At 46.1% G+C, this 18893-nt stretch overlaps 1 pseudogene across 1 annotated transcript; it reads right to left on the bottom strand.

Moving 5' to 3' along the window:
• Positions 1–15615: 15615 nt before the first annotated feature.
• Positions 15616–16203, bottom strand: LOC112627754 (annotated as a pseudogene). The gene has a single exon (XR_003120221.1). The product of XR_003120221.1 is annotated as an ATP synthase subunit d, mitochondrial pseudogene (transcript).
• Positions 16204–18893: the final 2690 nt, after the last annotated feature.

The following is an 18893-nucleotide window of genomic DNA, read 5'->3' on the forward strand; positions in this document are numbered from 1 at the left end:
AGAGCATCTCTCAGCCTCCCGAGGCAATTCTCACTTCTCATCTACAGGACCTTCTAAGCACCGATCTCGGTGGCCACTGCCCTCCCTTGCACATCCCCAATTCCCCTATCCTGTTTTTTTCCAAGTCTCAGAGAAGTGATGCTGTGACCAGTGGCCGTGGTCATCCCACACCTACACCTGAGCCTGAAGCTGGTCTGCTCACAGGCATGGGGTTAGTGCCCACTAACCTAGGATGAACCAGTCCCCAGATCCATGATGAGCCTCCTAGTCTACCTTCGTTCCATTCACATTTGCCCCTGATGAATCCATAAGGCCCCAGGAAGTCCCCCATGCCCTTTCCAGAAGCCTGGCAGGCTCCCAAAGACCCTGACTTGGGTTATGACAAACCTGGGATCCAGTCCCAGTTCTCCTAACTTACTAGTTATAAGAGCTTGGCTAAGTCAATTAACCTCTCTGAGCTTGAATTCCTCCTCTAAAAAATAAGGATGATCATAAAGTTCACTCCAAGGAGCTGCCATGAGAAACAAGTGAAATATTGCATAAAAACTGCCTGATGACCAGGCGCAGTGGCTCACACTTGTAATCTCAGCACTTTGAGAGGCCGAGGCAGGCAGATCACCTGAGGTCAGGAGTTTGAGACCAGGCTGGCCAACATGATGGAACCCCATCTCTACTAAAAACACAAGAATTACCCGGGCGTGGTAGCACATGCCTGTAATCCCAGCTACCCGGGAGGCTGAGGCAGGAGAATCACTTGAACCCGGGAAGCAGAGGTTACAGCGAGCCAAGATCACGCCACTGTACTCCAGCCTGAGCAACAGAGTGAGACTCCGTCTCAAAAGACAAAAAAAAAAGAGCTGCCTGACACATGGTATCCAGTCTATCTCCTGCCTGCCCAGCCTCTCTGGCTGATCTCGCTGCCCACCCTTCCTCCAACCTTATCTTTATCAGGTATGTGAAACCCGCACTGAACCCCATCTGACTTCATGATATCCTAGCTCCAGTCAAGTTCACTCTCCTTTGCTTCACCACGGCATTGGGAAAAAGAATGTGTTTGACCTGGCATCTGGCGGGGAAGGCTTCCAATAAGCAAAGCTTGAATTCAGAGTTAGGATCAAAGTGGGGAACATGGAGAATTTTATCACAGGAACTCATTTCATGGGAGAATGAGAAGCAGGTGTAGTCTTCCACTCCCCCCACTCTTCTGCCTCCAACAATATGGGGGTGGTGTAAAGGACCTCAGTCTGTAGGGAACCCAAGCACAGGAGGAAGCACTTTGCCACCTGCCAAGCACTGTATCAATGTTCGTCATGACTAGAACTTAATTCCTGCCAGCCCCTGGGAAACACAGCCCTCTAGGGAGGATGCAGCTGGCTCTTCCCACCTGGCCATGGAGAAATCTGCTTCTCCCCAGATTTTTGAGCACAGCGGCTAAAAAACTTCCAGATGTGGAACCATCAGGACCCTCACCCCTTCTGCTGCAGAAAGGTCTAATCTGGGCAGGTTTTGAAATCTCAGCACTACTGAGATCTGGGGCTGGATGATTCTTTGTGATAGGGGGACTTTGTGTGCATTGTAGGATGTTCAGCAGCATCCCTGGCCTCTCTGCTCACTAGATACCAGTAGCACTCCCTCCCCAGCTGTAACCACCAAAAGCATCTCCAGACATTATAAAATGGGGAGCAATCACCTTTGTCTGAGAACCACTGGCCTAGGCCTGTCCAAGCTGCCTCACATGGCTCTCATGGCCCACTGTGGCCTGGCCACTGCCTTCCAGCTTCAGCACTCACCTCTGTGGCCAGGTTGTGCTGAACTGCTCAGAGCTTCCAGCAGCATGCACTGGACAGTCCACAGAGTCCCAAGTGCCTGCCATGCCCAGAGCACCCCTCTGTGTCAAGCGGCTGTAGATCTTGTGGCCACCAGCAAATGGACCAGGATCTCCACCCTGGACTAGCCTCCTATGCCATCCTCTAATGGAGTCAGGGCGCTACAATTGTATGGTGACTCCCCATCCCTGACCAGGGTTGCTCTCTGGGTTTGGAGGATTGGAGCAGGATGTCATGGAAACAGGATACTGGGAAGAAAACCAGGAGAAAAGCAAATGCAGCATGGATGGCACGAGAGGCAGCAGCTTCCTGGAACTGACAAGATGGCTAGTCCATGCCATCAGCCCCTTCCACATTTTCTACAGTGGCAATAGACCACTTTTTCAAGCATGGGTTTTTCTGGGGTTTTTTGTTGTTGTTTTTTGAGTCAGGGTCTCCCTCTGTTGACCAGGCTGGGGTGCAGTGGCATGATCATAGCTCACTGCAGCCTCAGTAATTTATCTACCGATATATAGTAATTTAGCTGTGCTTCCAAACTGAGATTTTTGTTTCTGGCATAAACTGGGTGTTATTTTTCAAGGATGTATTCTTATCACCAGATGGGGTCATTTTTTATTTTATTCAAGTCAATCAATAATGAAAAATAAATAAAAACAGAAAGGACTGAGAAGGCAGTTTTATTTTTTTAATCTCATTACTTTTTTTGGAAGAAAATAAAGAAATCTATTCCTACTTCCCCTCCAGTCATCATCACCAAATTAACCTTTTTATTTTTCTGATAATGCAGACATACATATAAATAATATAGGTGATATCTACATGTATATTTTAACCCAAATGCAGTTATGCTACATCTTGCTGCAATTTGCTGTTTTATCACTTAACATTTAAACTTCATCTGTGACCCTTTCCAAGTTGGTGCCTCAGGAAACCCACTGCCTCATTCTAATGCCACCTCTGACTTCTCACAACTCTGTGACCTCCTGCAGGCTAATAACCTTTCTGTGCCTCTTGTGCAACATGTGGATGATAACATTGCCTACTTCATAAAGTTGTTGAGAGGGTTAAATGAGGTCATGTATATAAAACACTCAGAGCAGTGCCCAGCACATGACAAATGCTCAGGAAACAGTTAGCTCTTATTACACGAGTCTACCTCATTCTCTCAGAGACTAGAATTTCATTGCCTAGATATTCCTTAATTTATCTGACCCATGTTCTTTGATGGAAATTTAAACTTTTACAAACTTGGCTCTTATAATAAGCAGTAATACAGTGAATGTCCTTGGACATATATCTTTATATGTTCATGCTATGATTTTTGGAGGGTAAATTTCTGCAGGAGAGACTGCTGGTTTATTCAGTAAGCACATTTTAAGTTCATATGTCTCTTACTAAGAAAGTGTGTGGCACTTTACCAGCAGTGTGTGTATGTTCATTTTTTCACTCTCCCCAGTTATTTCTAACTGGACAGGCAAAAACTAATGCTGCATGTTGTTTTCATTTACATTTCTTTAGGCATTGGTGAGGCTATCTTTTAATGGTTTCCTCTTTAATGAAGCGGTTATATATAATGTGTGTGTGTGTGTGTTGCCCACTTGTCCATATTTGCTGTTTCTGATCGATCTGAAGGAATACATTCTATAGTGTAGACATTCACGGTTTTCCTGTTAGAATATGTAGCAAATACTTTCTCCTAGGCTGTAATTTATGTTTTGATTTATTTAAGGTACCTTTGACAATACAGTTTTGTTTTTGTTTTTTTTTTATTTTTAGGTGGTCCAATCTGCCACACTTTTCTATTGTGGTTTCTGGGTTTGGTGTTAGATTAAGAAAGGCTTGGCTGGGCGCAGTGGCTCACACCTGTAATCCCAGCACTTCGGGAGGCCGAGGCGGGCAGATCACCTGAGGTCAGGAGTTCAAGACCAGCCTGGCCAACATGGTGAAACCCCATCTCTACTATAAATACCAAAAATTAGCAGAGTGTGGTGGCGGGCGCCTGTAATCCCAGCTACTCAGGAGGCTGAGGCAGGAGAATTTCTTGAACCTGGGAAGCAGAGGTTGCAGTGAGCTGAGATCACACCACTGCACTCCAGCCTGGGCAACAAGAGCAAAACTCCGTCTCCAAAAAAAAAAAAAACGGAAAGTCCTTCCCCACCACTACGCTCCCAAAACACACACACACACACACACACACACGCGCGCACACACACACGCACACGCACACACACGCGCACACACATATATATAGAGTTAATATTTTTATATTTAATGTGAGGCTCTTTAATTTATCTGGGACTTGTTATTGTACACATTACAAGGTAGATGCCTGATTTTACCCTCTTGCATGTGGATAGCGATTTCTGCCATGGCTCAAAGTGTGTCTAGCCTCCAAGTGGCTCCCCATAGGACTAAGGCTCTCTGAACTTGAGTCGGTCTAGCCCAGGCAGGAAGGTGGGCTGCCGAGGAAGCACTTCCCTCCCCCTGTCCTTCCTCCCTTTCCATTTATTGTATCCAGCGACAGCCAGTGTTGGAGGCTCCTCCACTCAGACAGCAGGGGAGCGAGAGGGCTGCCGAGGGAGCCATGAACACTACATCACTTGAACACAGCATTACGGGAATGGTCAGAGCCTGAGCTACAGTTGTCCTGGGACGGCAGTAACTTATGTGCCCAGAGAAATCATTTTCCTGGAAGATGCATTTTAGGCAGCACAGAGGCTCAGGTGACCCTTATATCATCTGGTCCCAGGTTTCTGTGGATTTACACATGCTGGCTTCCCACAACAGAAAGAAATCTAATTACCGATGGAATAACTTACAGGTAAGGGGACTTCCAGTGGGCGCCCAGCCTGGCTGTAAATCCTCAGAGCTAGATCCTGAGGAAAGTGAGCTGGTGCTCAGACCTGGACACCTCGCAGCTCAGAGGACAGCCACCACCTCGAACCCGGGGCTGGGTGGGAGAGCGAATGGGTGGCAGAGCACACGTGGGTTTCCAGGGCTTGGAAAGGAAAGGAACATCAGACTGGGCCTCCAAATGCCTGGGCTCTTCCTTCTGCTACTAACTGCCAGGATGACCATCGCTTCTCATTTAACATCTTTTCTCAGTTTCCCTGTGCTAGATTATTGGTTAGCAGGTATTAAGCCACATCCCAGGGACCATGTGATATACTTTAAATACACATCCCCAGTTTGCACCACAGCCCTGGAAAATGAGAATTAGGATTCCCATTTGACATATGTAAAAACAAGATCCGAGAGGTCAAGTGGATTCGTTCAGAGTGACTTTGGAAGAAAGTGGCAGAGCTCAAATTGCAACCCTCTCACCCAAGCCCTACACTGCAGCGTGTTCCACAGGATCCATGTTTATGAGTGTGGTGGGCAGGGCCCGGTGCTGCCGGGGGACCTTAGAGTGTGCATGAGGGAGCTTCCCTGGGCCTCTCACCAAGACCTTAGAGTGTGCATGAGGGAGCTTCCCTGGGTCTCTCACCAAGACCTTGGGGTGGCTCCCAGGGCTTCTCCCTCCCTTGGCCTTGGCGTGACCTTCACTCCAATGACACGTACACAAGGCAGCCATGGCCTGGTCTGCACAGCTGCCCGGCATCCTGCTCCAAGGCCTTCTGGCACGCCAAGAACCACATCCTTCTCTGGCTATGCGTAAAGATGAGACGGCCGGGCGTGGTGGCTCATGCCTCTAATCCCAGCACTTTGGGAGGCTGAGGTGGGCAGATTACGAGGTCAGGAGTTCGAGACCAGCCTGGTTAACACGGTGAAACCCTGTCTCTACTAAAGATACAAAAAATTAGCCAGACATGGGGTCACACGCCTGTAGTCCCAGCTACTTGGGAGGCTGAGGCAGGAGAATCACTTGAACCCAGGAGGCAGAGGTTGCAGTGAGCCGAGATCACGCCACTGCACTCCAGCCTGGGTAATACAGAAGAGACTCCATCTCAAAAAAATTTAAAAAAAGAAGAAGAGAGATTGCAGGCCTGCCCAAACATTGGCAGGGGCTAGGGAAAGAGACAAATGGGGACCACGTACCACGTGTCTACATGTGTGGTACCACTCAGGCTGCCATCTCATAACATGATGTTCTGCTGCTACTTTGACCCACAAATACCTTCATAACAATTTTAAAGGATGAATAAAGTTGTGATTTTTAGATACGACTGACAGCCTCAGCAATATCAAAGATGGATTCAATTAGTGTACATGTCTGTGCAGCCCATTGATGGGCTGTTGATATTTGGATGAGTAATAAAATAGAGACATAATCCATGTATTATTTCATATTAATACCATACAATTTTTGCCTTCATTTTAGCAAAGTCTTCAAGTACCTTAGTCCCTACAAAACTTTGTTCCATTGATAATAATTGTCTAGATGATTTAAAAATAAAGTATAACTGTATTCAAAGAGAATAAGCTGTGATTATACTTTCATTTTTAAAATATCTTAAAGTTATGTACAAATTGAATATTTTTCAAAAATGATTTCTGCAAAAATTGTTTTTCTTCTAAAATATGCTAAATTGCTATAAAAAGCAAAATAGAAATCATAATTAATGGATATCAATATTTTTAGCCAAAGGTACTTAAATAAAGCTGAAACTTTTAAACTTAAATGCTTAAAAATTAATTAGATATTAAATACTTTTATACAAATAAAACAATTTACAATTCTAGTATTCAATATATGTTTGCCAATGTTACACTTTACATCCACATCTTAAGTTGCATACATAGTAACTTAAGAATAATACGAATCACTGATTATTGCAAACTATGCCTCATATCCATGTGCAAGTGTTGTGAATCCTGTGTTCATTCTTATCTCCAGAACCAGGAATTAGAACATGCAGAGAAGCAAGAAAATGAATGTTTGGCACTACTGGGAAGCAATAATTTGTTATACAAGAATCTATTGCATTCAAGCTGAGAGGAAGGATTTGACAAGCTCATTAATTTGCCTTTTCTCTTACCCAAGCACTTCTCCTGCTCAAATTCTCCCTGTTCCCTGAAGCAGTGTCTCTGAGGCTGTTGGAGTGGACAACACACAGTCTTCATGGTGTTTGATGCAGTTTTCCAGGACCAAGGCAAGAAATGTGCAGGTTTTTCCTGGGGTCTGAATGGTGATAGTCATGAGAGCTGGTCCTTAGAGCTGCAGGTTGGGCTGGGCCAGCACTGAATTTTAGATTCTAAGTGTCGAGGCAGCCATGCATTCTTTAGTACATGTGTGTGTGTTTGTTTGTGTGTGTGTGATATGCAGGGGCCTCCAAAGTATAAAGCGCAAAGCACATGCTCCTCTATTCAGTGGCTCCTGGTGGTGTGGAAAACCAGAGGGTTCAGAGGAGGGTTGGGGTCCCCAAGACCACAACCAGGTTTGATATTTCATTGGAGGACTCAGGAGACTCACAGAGTCACACTCATGGCTATGATTTATTATAGCCAAAAGATACAGCACCAAATCCACAAAGAGAAAGGCTATTGGGGCAAAGTCTAGAGGAAACCAGGAATAAGTTTCCAAGAATCCTTTCCCAGGGAGTTGCGCAAGACAAGCTTAATTCTTCTAGCAAGGAGTAGTGGGAACACATGTCAAATGTTGTCTACCAAGGAAGCTCATTAAAGACTCTGTGCACAGGGTTTCTGTTGCCACTAAAGGGGGAGCTGGTCACATAGGCACCCCTATGTCCAGCACATAACCCAATTCCAGACTCTCAGAAGGACAGCGCTGTTCCACATAAAGCATATTGTTGGGACAGCTTAGGCACAGTAAGCCATTCTTATTAGGGAATGGTGGGAACCCTCCTGAAATCCAAGTTCCCAGATGCCAGCCAAGGGCCAACCTTGCAAGCAGGGCTTTCCAAGGAGATCGGTCTCAGGTGGCTATGGTGTCTCTCTGAACAGGAAGTAACTGGGGTTAAAGGTGGAGGAAGGAGAGCCCTTTTAATTTCATCCACCTTTTAAATTCCATTTTCTGGGGCAGAGGTGAAAGCTGTCGGCCTGAGCAGAATGAGCATTGGAGACCAGCTTCTGGCCTCACACAGATCCATCCAAGCTGTCGTGTGCAGTCTGATGTGTTCATCTTCACCTGGAATAACATCTGCTGTGTACAACGTAGACCGTAATTTATTTATCTAGTCTCCTAGAGGATACTAACAGTATGACAGCATTTTTATTAAGCAAACCTAAACAATATGCTGTTTAAGAACGTCATAGGTGGTTATTTTTAAATACAAGGGAATTCAGAGTAACTCTTATCTGAGGAAGGGAGGGAGCCATGGGCTGAGATCAGAGAAGAGCACACAGTTATTAGTAATGTTCTTAAGGTGCGCAGTGAGTTCACAGGTTGACTTCGTAATTATAGTTCAGGCCTGGCGCGGTGGCTCACACCTATAATCCCAGTACTTTGGGAGGCCAAGCGGGGTAGATCACCTGAGGTCAGGAGTTCAAGATGAGCCTGGGCAGCATGGTGAAACCCCATCTCCACTAAAAATGCAAAAATTAGTCAGACATGTAGGACGTGCCTGTATCCCAGCTACTCTGGAAGCTGAGAAAGGAGAATCCTTGAACCCAGGAGGTGGAGGTTGCAGTGAGCCGAGATCGCACCACTGCTCAGGCTGTAGCCTGAGCAATAGAGGGAGACTCCGCCTCAAAAAACATAAAATAAAATAAAATAATTATAGTTCATAATTTCACATAAGTGATGAATACATATGTTCTTTCACATGTACCAAAAATATGCACTAAAGCATTTTAACTTTTTTTTTTTTTTTGAGACGGAGTTTCACTCTGTGGCCAGGCTGGAGTTTAGTGGCACAATCTCAGCTCACTGCAACCTCCACCTCCCGGGTTCAACCGATTCTCTTGCCTCAGTCTCCTGAGTAGCTGGGACTACAGGCGTGTGCCACCACGCCCGGCTAGTTTTTGTATTTTTAGTAGAGACGGGGTTTCACCATGTTGGCCAGGATGGTCTCAATCTCTTGACCTCGTAATCTGCCCACCTCAGCCTCCCAAAGTGCTGGGGTTACAGGCGTGAGCCACCGCGCCCGGCCAGCATTTTAACTTTTTAAAATTTACCATCTGGCTAATGGTGAGGTGCCCTTCCTAACCATGGAATTCTCAGACTCGCTACCATCAAAACTAAGGAACATTATAATTTAATTGACATAGAAACCCATCATCTCCAATCAAGTGACATCAAGCTTAATATTTTTTATTACTGACTGCTCATTTTTTTCACTGAGGATCTCATTTTGCGAATGAATTCGATTTTGTGAATCAACTGAATTTTATTACTCAATATTTTATTGTTTATTTTAATTCTTAGGGGAATTTCATTTTCATTATCTTTATTTTTACAGCCATGCTTTATTATGATAAATGACGCTGGTCTTCCATTTATGGTAGAGATGCAAATGCTTCCTTTTAAAATAAGTTTACACAAGCTAAAAGTTGAGACAAATTAAATACAAACATTAATCAAATGATAGCACAAGCGTTATAAGAATGTGACAGTTGTTGTCAAAGAGTGGAACGAAAGTGCTGGACAACACGGGCTGGTATGCAGATATCTAGCACCCAAGTTCTCTTTGCTTGATCCGATAGGGGGCCAGAGAGTTACAAGGATGTGTATGTGTGTGCTTGTGTGTGTGTGACACAATCTTTTTCCTCAGAGAGTTTCCACCTAGAAAAGCAACACACTTACCAGTAAGGAAACCGTCACTGGTGAGGCTTCAGTGCCAGTGCCTACAAGAGGCACATGTCAACCTGAAATCGGGAAATGGCCCGGCTTTTAAGAAGACAGGTGTGAAGCTATGAGTCACAGTGCCTTTCAAAACTCTTCCTAGATATTAGGCTGCAACAAACCCTAGCACGTCCAAGAGTACAAACTTATGGATCTCACATTGGCATCACTGGTTTATGGTACTGTGTAGGCTTTTCTAATTTTAAAATAATAAACCAGCAACATCCGGCAGGATGTAGTAGGGGCTGTTCCACCTCTCTGCTGTGTATGTCAGGACTTGTGGAGAAAGGCCCTATGAAGAGCGTCCATCCTACCTGCCCATAGAAACGAAGAGCACCATTCACCAGCTATGAACCACATGTCAAACACACAGACATATATAGTATGTGATGATCATGCTGTGTAATGATACCAAGCTCTAAGAGGTACAGAGCCCAGGAAAGGGATAGTTCACCCTGCAGGAAACTGAATCCGAAAAGGCTCATTAGTCATTATGACTCCTATTGCTTAGAACAGTGCCTAGTACATAGCAGATGCTCAATTGATACTTGTAGTAGTGAGTAGGGAAGTAGAGGGATTGAATTGGCCATGATGAGAGGCTGAATAATGGTCCCCCCAAAGATCTACCACGAAGCCTTTGACTATTACTTTACATGGGAAAAGGGATTTTGCAGATGTGATTAAGTTAAGGTTTCTGAGATGGGGAGATTACCCTGGATTATCCAGATAGGCTCCTAATGTAATTATAAGTATCTTATAAGAGGGAGGCAGGGGAAGATTTCACTACAGAGAGAAGAAAAGGCAATATGACCACTGAGGCAGAGACTGGAGTGATGTGGCCACAAGCCAAGAAATGCCTGCAGCCCCCAGAGGCAGGAAGAGTCCAGGAAAGACAATTCTCCCTGGGAGCCTCCCAAGGAATCGCAGCCCTGCTGCCACCTTGATCTAGGCCTATAAGACTCAGTATGGATTTTTGGCCACCAGTACTGTAAGAGAATAAGTTTCTGTTATCTTAAGCCACCAAGTTCGTGGTGATTTGTTACAAAGTACAGGAAGCAAAGGCAGCCATGATCTGGGAAGAAGGTAGAGTGAGAGGGAGCTGTGAAAGCTGTCTGGGCAGTGTCAGGGACATTGGAGAGCCTAGGGGTTTTGAACTGAGGCCTCCTAAGATGCAAACAGAGCTTGAGAAAAATGAATCTGTCTTGACTGTGCAGAACACATCGAAGGTGGAGAGGCCAGAGGCTGGGAACTCTGTCAGGAGGTTCTTAAAGCAGCTCAGAATCACAGGGGTGAAAGACAGGCCCCTGGGATTAGCAGTGGAAAGGAGAGAAGGAGACCAGTACAAAAAAATTTCAAAGGCAAAATTGATGGCGCTTAGTGAAAGGCTGAATACAGCAGATGAAGGAGAAATTTCTTCCAGCTGTTAGAGCAGACACTGCAAAGAAAGGGAAATTGCGGCAAAGGGGGAGACATTTCTAAATGTTTCTAACAATATTGAGGGGGTTAGTCTAAACTATAGCAGTGCCATGAACTGAGCTGCTTGAAGAGTCAGAGAAATAACTCATGGATCAACCCTTTCTATGGCTGGCCACTGGTGGCAGAAGGAAAATACTATTGCCTGGGCTCCTTGTTATAAAGTGTGGAAGAATTCTTTCCAAAATTCTTTCCCCCCTTGACCTCTCCTGCCAAGGTCTAGATTTTCAGTGTGGAGGTGGGCAGGGGAATGGAGTGAAAGAGAAGGAGAGGAGTGCGGGTAGAAAGTAAAAAGGGAGGAAAAAACAATAGCACGGGTCAAACACGGCACAAACGTATACCAGCTGCCCTCTTGCCTGGGCACTGACCAATCTCAACAAGCCCGTCAGAATGAGGTCGATGCCTTCACAGCTCCATCGGCAGATCCCTCTCACTGGGTGCCACTTCCATCTCTGTAGACCTTGACCTTCTTGCCAGAAATTCAAATGGATTCTGGCATGGTGGGGGACTACAGAGCAAGAATAAGTGGATTGAGCAGGAATTGAACTTGAAACATCTGATTTAGGGTATAACCTAAATCCAAGCACTACCCAGAGCAGGGAGCACTGCCCCAGAATAGTAATCCATCAACCCTAGAAGCCATCTCCAGAGATCTGGGCTACAGATTGGGAGAATGTGAATCACAACAGTGCCCTGCCTCATGCACTCTGTGATCACCGGCCCCCACTGGGGAATTCTGCCACAATGCCTCCACCAACTGTACCGAGAAATTCTCTAAGAAGGCCACAGCTCTGAAGCCTGCCTTTGTGCAGGAGCTGTCAAGTCTCATGGTTCAGCTTGGCTTGGTAAGGGGGAGAGAAAAGGGAAAGAGTTTCCCGCATTTACCACTAGTTATTTACTGTGCATCTCCTGTGTGTCAGGCACCTGCTAGTTGCTTAGAATACTCAGTAAATAAGACAAGCCCAGCCCCTGTCCCCATGATGCTGATAAATATTATCAAAAGCAGCCTTTGAAAAAAGCCTGAGTGGAAGCTTGAATCAGAACCAAATCTCTATTTTCCAAAATGATTGAACTGGCAAACGTGCAAATGTTCTCAGGACCAAAACAGGATTTTGTTCCATTTGAGTCTCTCCTCTCTCCAGGGCCTCAAACAACCTGCTGAACAACAGAAACTCACATGGCCCGATCTTCTGACAAAGTCCCCTGAGGAATTGCTGAGATTACTGAGAAATCAATTTGATCACACCATTTTCTAGCAATATTACCCTCTTCCTTTCCCAAGCCCCTTCACTGGTTCATCTGCTCATTTGACAAAGATTTATTGAGTGCCCAGCCTGTGCCAGGTATGGACAAAGGGTGCAGCCCTGCCCAGTGGGGCTGTCAGTCCACAGGTGCACACCATTTCTATTAGTCCATTTTCACACTGCTGATAAAGGCGTATCCAAGACTGGGTAATTTATACAGGAAAAGGGGTTTAATGGACTTTACAGCTCCACAAGGCTTGGGAGGCCTCACTACTATCATGGCAGAAGGCAAGGAGGAGCAAGTCATGTCTTACATGGATGGCAGCAGGCAAAAAGAGAGCTTGTGCAGGGAAACTCCCATTTTTAAAACCAGCAGATCTTATGAGACGTATTCACTATCATGAGAACAGCGCCGGAAAGACCCACCCCCATAATTCAATCACCTCCCACAACACATGGGAATTCGAGATGAGATTTGGGTGGAGACACAACCAAACCATATCACCATTCATCAGCTCTTGGCTGGGGGACAGGGCAGGAGTGACAGCCCCGATCAGACAAGCAGAGAGCTAAGGGTAAACCTGGAGAGGAAACAAGCCCAGGGTTGGAAAGTGGCAGAGCTGGGGGAAAAAAGCCCAAGATCCCTAATTCCTGTACTAACACCTTCCTCCAACACTCTGTCCAATTCGGCCACTGAGAAACTTTCAAGGATGGGCCATTAGAATGTATCAAGTGTATTCACATCCACGGTCTCACTTGAGCCCCACGGCAACCCTAAGGTGCGCTTTTTCACCCCCATTTTACAGACAAGTTAATGGAGGCACAGTAAATCTCAGGATTCGTCCCAAGTTAACCAGCTGGTAGGCTGCCAAATTGGGGCACAAACCCAGGTCTTGTGATTTCAATGTTAGTCTTCTTTTTCGCCAGACATCAAACTCCAGCTCTTTGTTCCTGGTATCTTGTCCCCCCACACCAAGCCACCAAAAATCATACACACACCCCAATCCCCAAAATAATTAAGTTAAATTAAAAACAGAAATGTCTTTCTCCACTCTAAGATCTGGCAGCAGGCAGCAGGCAATTCTCCCGGGAACACTAAGTGATTTCCAGGGGAAATCTGACCATCACTAACGTCCAAAGACTCCACTGTGGTTTCAATTAGGGGTCGGAGCACTCTGGTACTGGAGGAGAGGGAACAATGGACCGTGCTCCGGGAGAGAAGGCTGACCTCTCTCAGAACCCCCTCTGTTCCTGGCTAATATGTCAATAGCCTCTTAAATGGAACGTTATGTGTCTGGGATTTTACTGTCAGACCCACCCCTTTTTGGTAGAGTTTAGCTTTTTTTTTTTTTTTAATCTAAAGTTGATTGCCTCTCTCATTATCAAAGCCACCATCCATCTGTTTCCACTTTCTCGAGGGCTGTAGCAAGGAATAGAGCTGGAAATGTGTTTTTACTTGAGGTTTCAGGATTCCCCCTCCTCCCTGCTTGTTGAGGGTTGTTCAAGTTTTAATGTTGTCACTGCAATATGATCTTCCAGTAGTGGGTGGCCCGGCTGTGCCATTTGAAACTAATTTACAGCTTCATCTGAGACTATCGCCACTTGAAATTAATTAACCAGAGCAGACCAAAAGTTTATATAATGGGGGGAGGAGGAGAGAACTTTTACCTGGTAAGAAAAGACTCCCCAGACTTTGCAAGATACTGTCCTTGGGTACAAAGAGCAGTCTTTACTTTCCTATCCACTCACCACGTTTTTGAAACTAAAACACACACATAAACCATAAAAAATTCAGGATGTTTTCTGAAAGGTTTCTTTGGGAAGATAAGAGCTCTGTGGCAGTTTTCCCAGACCCGAGCCATGGCTGTTACCAGGAAGAAAGGTGAGTAGACTCATCGCCGGCTGATAGAGACTTCTGCATCCCATAATGAATGCTAGAGATGAAATGATGGGGGAAGCAGGCAAGAGTGGGGTGGGCTGGGCAGGTCTCGGGGCGTTTACCACAGTCCCATCTAAAACAGATTCTTCCCAGGCTGCAACGGGGAGATCATCCATTCCTCTCACATTTGGTGAGTATGTAGTGACCCCTTGTTATTTGCCAAGCACTGTAGGTGAAGGAAATACCCTCAAGAGGCTTATAAGTTTCATCAAAATGACAACCAATACTTGTAAAGCTCTTGGCAGTCTACAAAGCACTCTTACGTACATTCCCACTTAATTCTCACCACGACCCCGTGAGGCACACAGTACTATCATTCCATTTGATGAGGAAAGAAGCCAAGGTTCAGAGAGGGCAAGAGCTTTTCCCTGGGCCACACAGCTAGGAAGTGATGGAGCACAAATCCAAACCAAGGTCGGTAACAAAAGTCAAAGCCTCTTTCCACTAAACCTATAGTTAGGGATTATAAACACACAGCAACAGGAACAAAAGGGGCATTAAGTCTTGAGGTACCCCCACATGAATGTGATTAGGGGTCAGCAGGCATCTTATTTTTCTGCCATAAAGGGTTCCAGACACTGCCATCATGAGACTTGAGCTAGTGATGTGGCCGGAAGAGGCAACTCTCTGACCAGCTCTAGGGAGTTCTGGGCCCTCAACCAGACATAAATCTGCAGATGACAAAACTATGCACATCATTTCCTGGGCTCAATTTGACTTTCTAAAGCTGAAACATGCGGAGTGTTTGGGCGGCAACAGATTATAATCTCTCTGCTCTTAAATGCCAACGAGTATGTGAAAGTAATTTGAGAGCCATTAACTGGTGCTTGCATAATGCCTGGTTCCTACTAAATACTGAAAACACACTGGCTGTGATTGTGATTCCCCAAATCGTCTCCCTCCTCGACTCTCAGAGTTGGAAAGAAGGGACCTTAGACACAAAGATTGGTCCCTGATCCAACCAAAAATATGGATATCTGTTATAGAATTACATAATCGATTGTAACAGCTAACATTGGGCACTTACTGTGCGGTAAGTGCTCTTCTAGTATTTTGAGCAAATTAATTCTCAGGACAACCCTATGAGATCTTTGATTACCCCATTGGACAGATGAGAAATCTGCAATAGAGATCAGTGACACATCCTCTTGCCCAGTCAGGATTCAAACCCAGGTAGCTTCCCTCCCAGGGAGGGCCCTTAGCCACGATGCTATTCATCCTGTCCAGGTTCTCCCTGATGTGCTGAACAACTGAGTGTGTAGCCTTTGCTTGCACATCACAGTGACGGGTGCTCACTACCATAGAGGCAGCCTCCTGTTGCAAGACTGAGGATTTAAAGTGGAAAATTCATCTTTATGTTGAAATGAAGTTTCTTTTTTTTTTTTTTTGTAATTATTATTTTTAATGTCCAGAATGTGTAATACAAGGGCCAGAGCTTCCTCCTGGACTCAATTTTATAAATTCTCGATTGGTTGGTGAGGCCAATAGGGATACTTTTCCTTGTCTAATTTGGTTTCTGGGAAAGCTTCGTTCAAGTCCTCAATGGTCATCTGATCAAATGGAATTAAGTTCTTCATCTTCTCCAGCTGTTTCTCATATTCTACAATCCTGGCCTTTGAGAGAGACACCCACTCAGCACAAGATTTCACATCTTCTTTTTCTTCGGCATCCACCTGGGCAGTATATTTATCCTCTGGCACAGGAATCTTCAGGGCATTAAACTTTTCCTCAAAGTCATCCACCAAGCCGGCCTTGGCCACATTGGCCTTGTAGTAAGCCCAGTCGATAGCTGGTGGAGTCTCAGGTAAAGCAGCCAACCTGGAGGTGAAGGTCTCATGCCAGGACTTCAGGGAACTAGCAATGGCCTTTTGGTTCTGGGGTATGATCTCCGCAAAAGCTACCCAGTCAATGGTTTTTAGAGCAAGTTTTCGCCCAGCCATCTTGGGATCCTTCACCGACCCTGGCTGCCCACGGTCCACCGCCTCTTTTTTTTTTTTTTTTTTTTTTTGAGTCTCACTCTGTAGCCCAGGCTGGAGTGCAGTGGCACGATCTCAGCTCACTGCAACCTCTGCCCCCTGGGTTCAAGCGATTCTCCTGCTTCAGCTTCCCAAATAGCTGGGATTACAGGTGCCCACCACCATGCCCGGCCTTTTTTTTTTTCTTTTGGATTTTTAGTAGAGACGGGGTTTCACCATGTTGGCCAGGCTAGTTTCAAACTCCTGATCTCAGGTGATCCGCCCGCCTCAGCCTCCCAATGTGCTAGAATTATAGGCGTGAGCCACCACGCCCGGATGGTGAGATTTCGCATTTCTCACATGCCCCCAAGTGACGCTGATGCTGTTGGTCCAAGGACCACATTGTGAGGAGGAAGGGTCTAGCTCAGGTGTAGGGCTGAGCATGCCTGCCACCTATCTCTGTAAACGGTGTTTTATTGGCACACGTTTACACCCATTGGCTCCCACATTGTCTGTGGCTGCTTCCATGCCACAACTCAGTTGAGTGTTCGCGACAGAAACCATGAGGCCCACAAAGCCTAAACTGTCTTTCCCTTTATAGAAAAAGCTTGTCTGCCCTTGCTTTAAATGACCACCCTTCAAATTTTGAAAAGCTCTGCCCCGTCCTCCACCCATAGCCTCTGAGCCATCTCATCACAGGCTGAACATTCCAGGCTGCATTATCCCTCCCATCAAGTGTCCTGGGCATCCTGGTGTCTAACCGTGAGTACATCCAGGTTTGCCAGGACCCCCTCTGAAGAAGGAGCCTCACCCCCCAGATACTCCACTGTAGGAGTGACTGAGACTATTCACGCCCTGATCCCAGGGTTATATTTCTCTTCGTGGGAAGGTCAGCACTTGGCCTCTGTGGTCCTGCTGAGCCTTCTGCCCCGGGTCTCAGCCCCCGAAAGGCATCCTGCCCTGCTCCCTGGCACTCTCTCCCTCCTCCTCTCCTTCCCACACTCTGATGTCCCACAGGCTCTTCAGCTTTCTGCTAAGCAGTTGATAGTAACTACCATCGAATGCTGGTTACCACTCTGGTACTCAAGCCATTAAGAAGTTGGCACCCAGGCCACTGCAGAATAGGCCTTCCATTCTGGAGGCTATCGGGGGAAGCTCTACATGATTCTGTCCTTGTGGAGTGGGTGTCTCTGGCCCCTGGTTGCTCTCAGAGCCAGAAGGCAGGATCTCAGGGCTGAGAGATTACCAGGAGCCTCATTAAAGCCCCAGAAACCACTGCATCTGTGACCTCAAGGCCCAAGCTCACTGCATGGGCATCTCTAGTGACTAGACATGGTTCAGAGGGGTCTCCTTGCAACTCAAGGGAGTGGCCTTAAAGACATGGCCCTGCCCTTAGGCAAGGCAAGAACCTCTTAGCTGGAGTGATTTAGGACTGAGAAGTTCCTGATATGCTCCACACCTTTTTATTTCTTGACACAGAGTCTTGCTGTGTCTCCCAGGCTGGAGTGCAATGGCACTATCTCAGCTCACTGCAACCTCTGCCTCCCAGGTTCAAGTGATTCTCATCCCTCAGCCTCCCAGGTGGCTGGGATTACAGGCATTCACCGCCACATCCAGCTTTTTTTTTTTTTTTTTTTTTTTTTTTTTTTTTAAGTAGAGACAGAGTTTCACCATGTTGGCCAGGCTGGTCTTGAACTCCTGATCTTGGGCAAGCCACCTGTCTCGGCCTCCCAAAGTGCTAGGATTGCAGGCGTGAGCCACCAGGCCCAGCCCACACCTGCTTTTTAAAAAATTCATTTCTGGCAGCTATTGAGCATTTAAAATGTGGCTCCCATAAATGTAGTCCTGAAAGACTCCATTTATTTTATTTAACTTTAAAAAGCCACAGATGGTGAGTGCCTACTAAATTGTACAGTACAGTATCTAGCTCAGGTGTAAAATTCACACATTAAATTCATTAGAATTTGATCTAATTCTGTGACCTCAAGGACCAAACTCACTGCACGGGCATCTCTAGTGGCTGGCCATGGCCCTGAGAGGTCTCCTTGCAACTCAAGGGGGAAGCTTTAAAGACCCAGCCCTGCCCTTAGGCAAGGTAAGTTCTTTAGAATTTGATCATGTCTACTCTTTGGGGCTTGGTCAAAATTTCCCTGGGGAGAAGTCACCTATGGAGCTATTCTGAGTCACTCGTTCCTCCATAAGAAACAAGGCACTAAGAATAGGAGTTAATCTGGGGAGGCCGGAAAAGGGGCCCTGGAAGTCACAGGGATCCAGGAAGGAAGGAAAAGAACCAGCTCAGGCCAATTGGAGATCAAAAACACCAAACAAGCAACTCTGCCAACCTGGGGACCCCGCTAGGACCTTGGAGGTGGCCAATCCAGTTGGAAAACATCAATTTCTACTTGATAAACAGAAGGAAGGGAAGGAGGAAGAGAAGGAAAGAAGGATGGAGGGGAGCCATTGTCATTGTCCTGACCCTCAAGGAATTTGTAATCTAATTTAAGAAACAGAATCACAATAGCTGAAACTGCTGGAGAACAATGAGGTGCTAAGTTGTGGCACTGCCCTGTCTAAAGCAGAAATCCCAGGACTGGGGACATGGGTGGGGGCTGAATCACACTAAAGAAGTGGGAGTGGGCTTGGGCCCGAAAACAAACAGATTTCATTTGGACTAAAGGGAAAGAGAAGACACCCTGGGCAAGTGGCAGGCTG

This window comes from Theropithecus gelada, chromosome 7a (assembly GCF_003255815.1).
Source record: "Theropithecus gelada isolate Dixy chromosome 7a, Tgel_1.0, whole genome shotgun sequence".
NCBI classification, from domain to species: domain Eukaryota; kingdom Metazoa; phylum Chordata; class Mammalia; order Primates; family Cercopithecidae; genus Theropithecus; species Theropithecus gelada.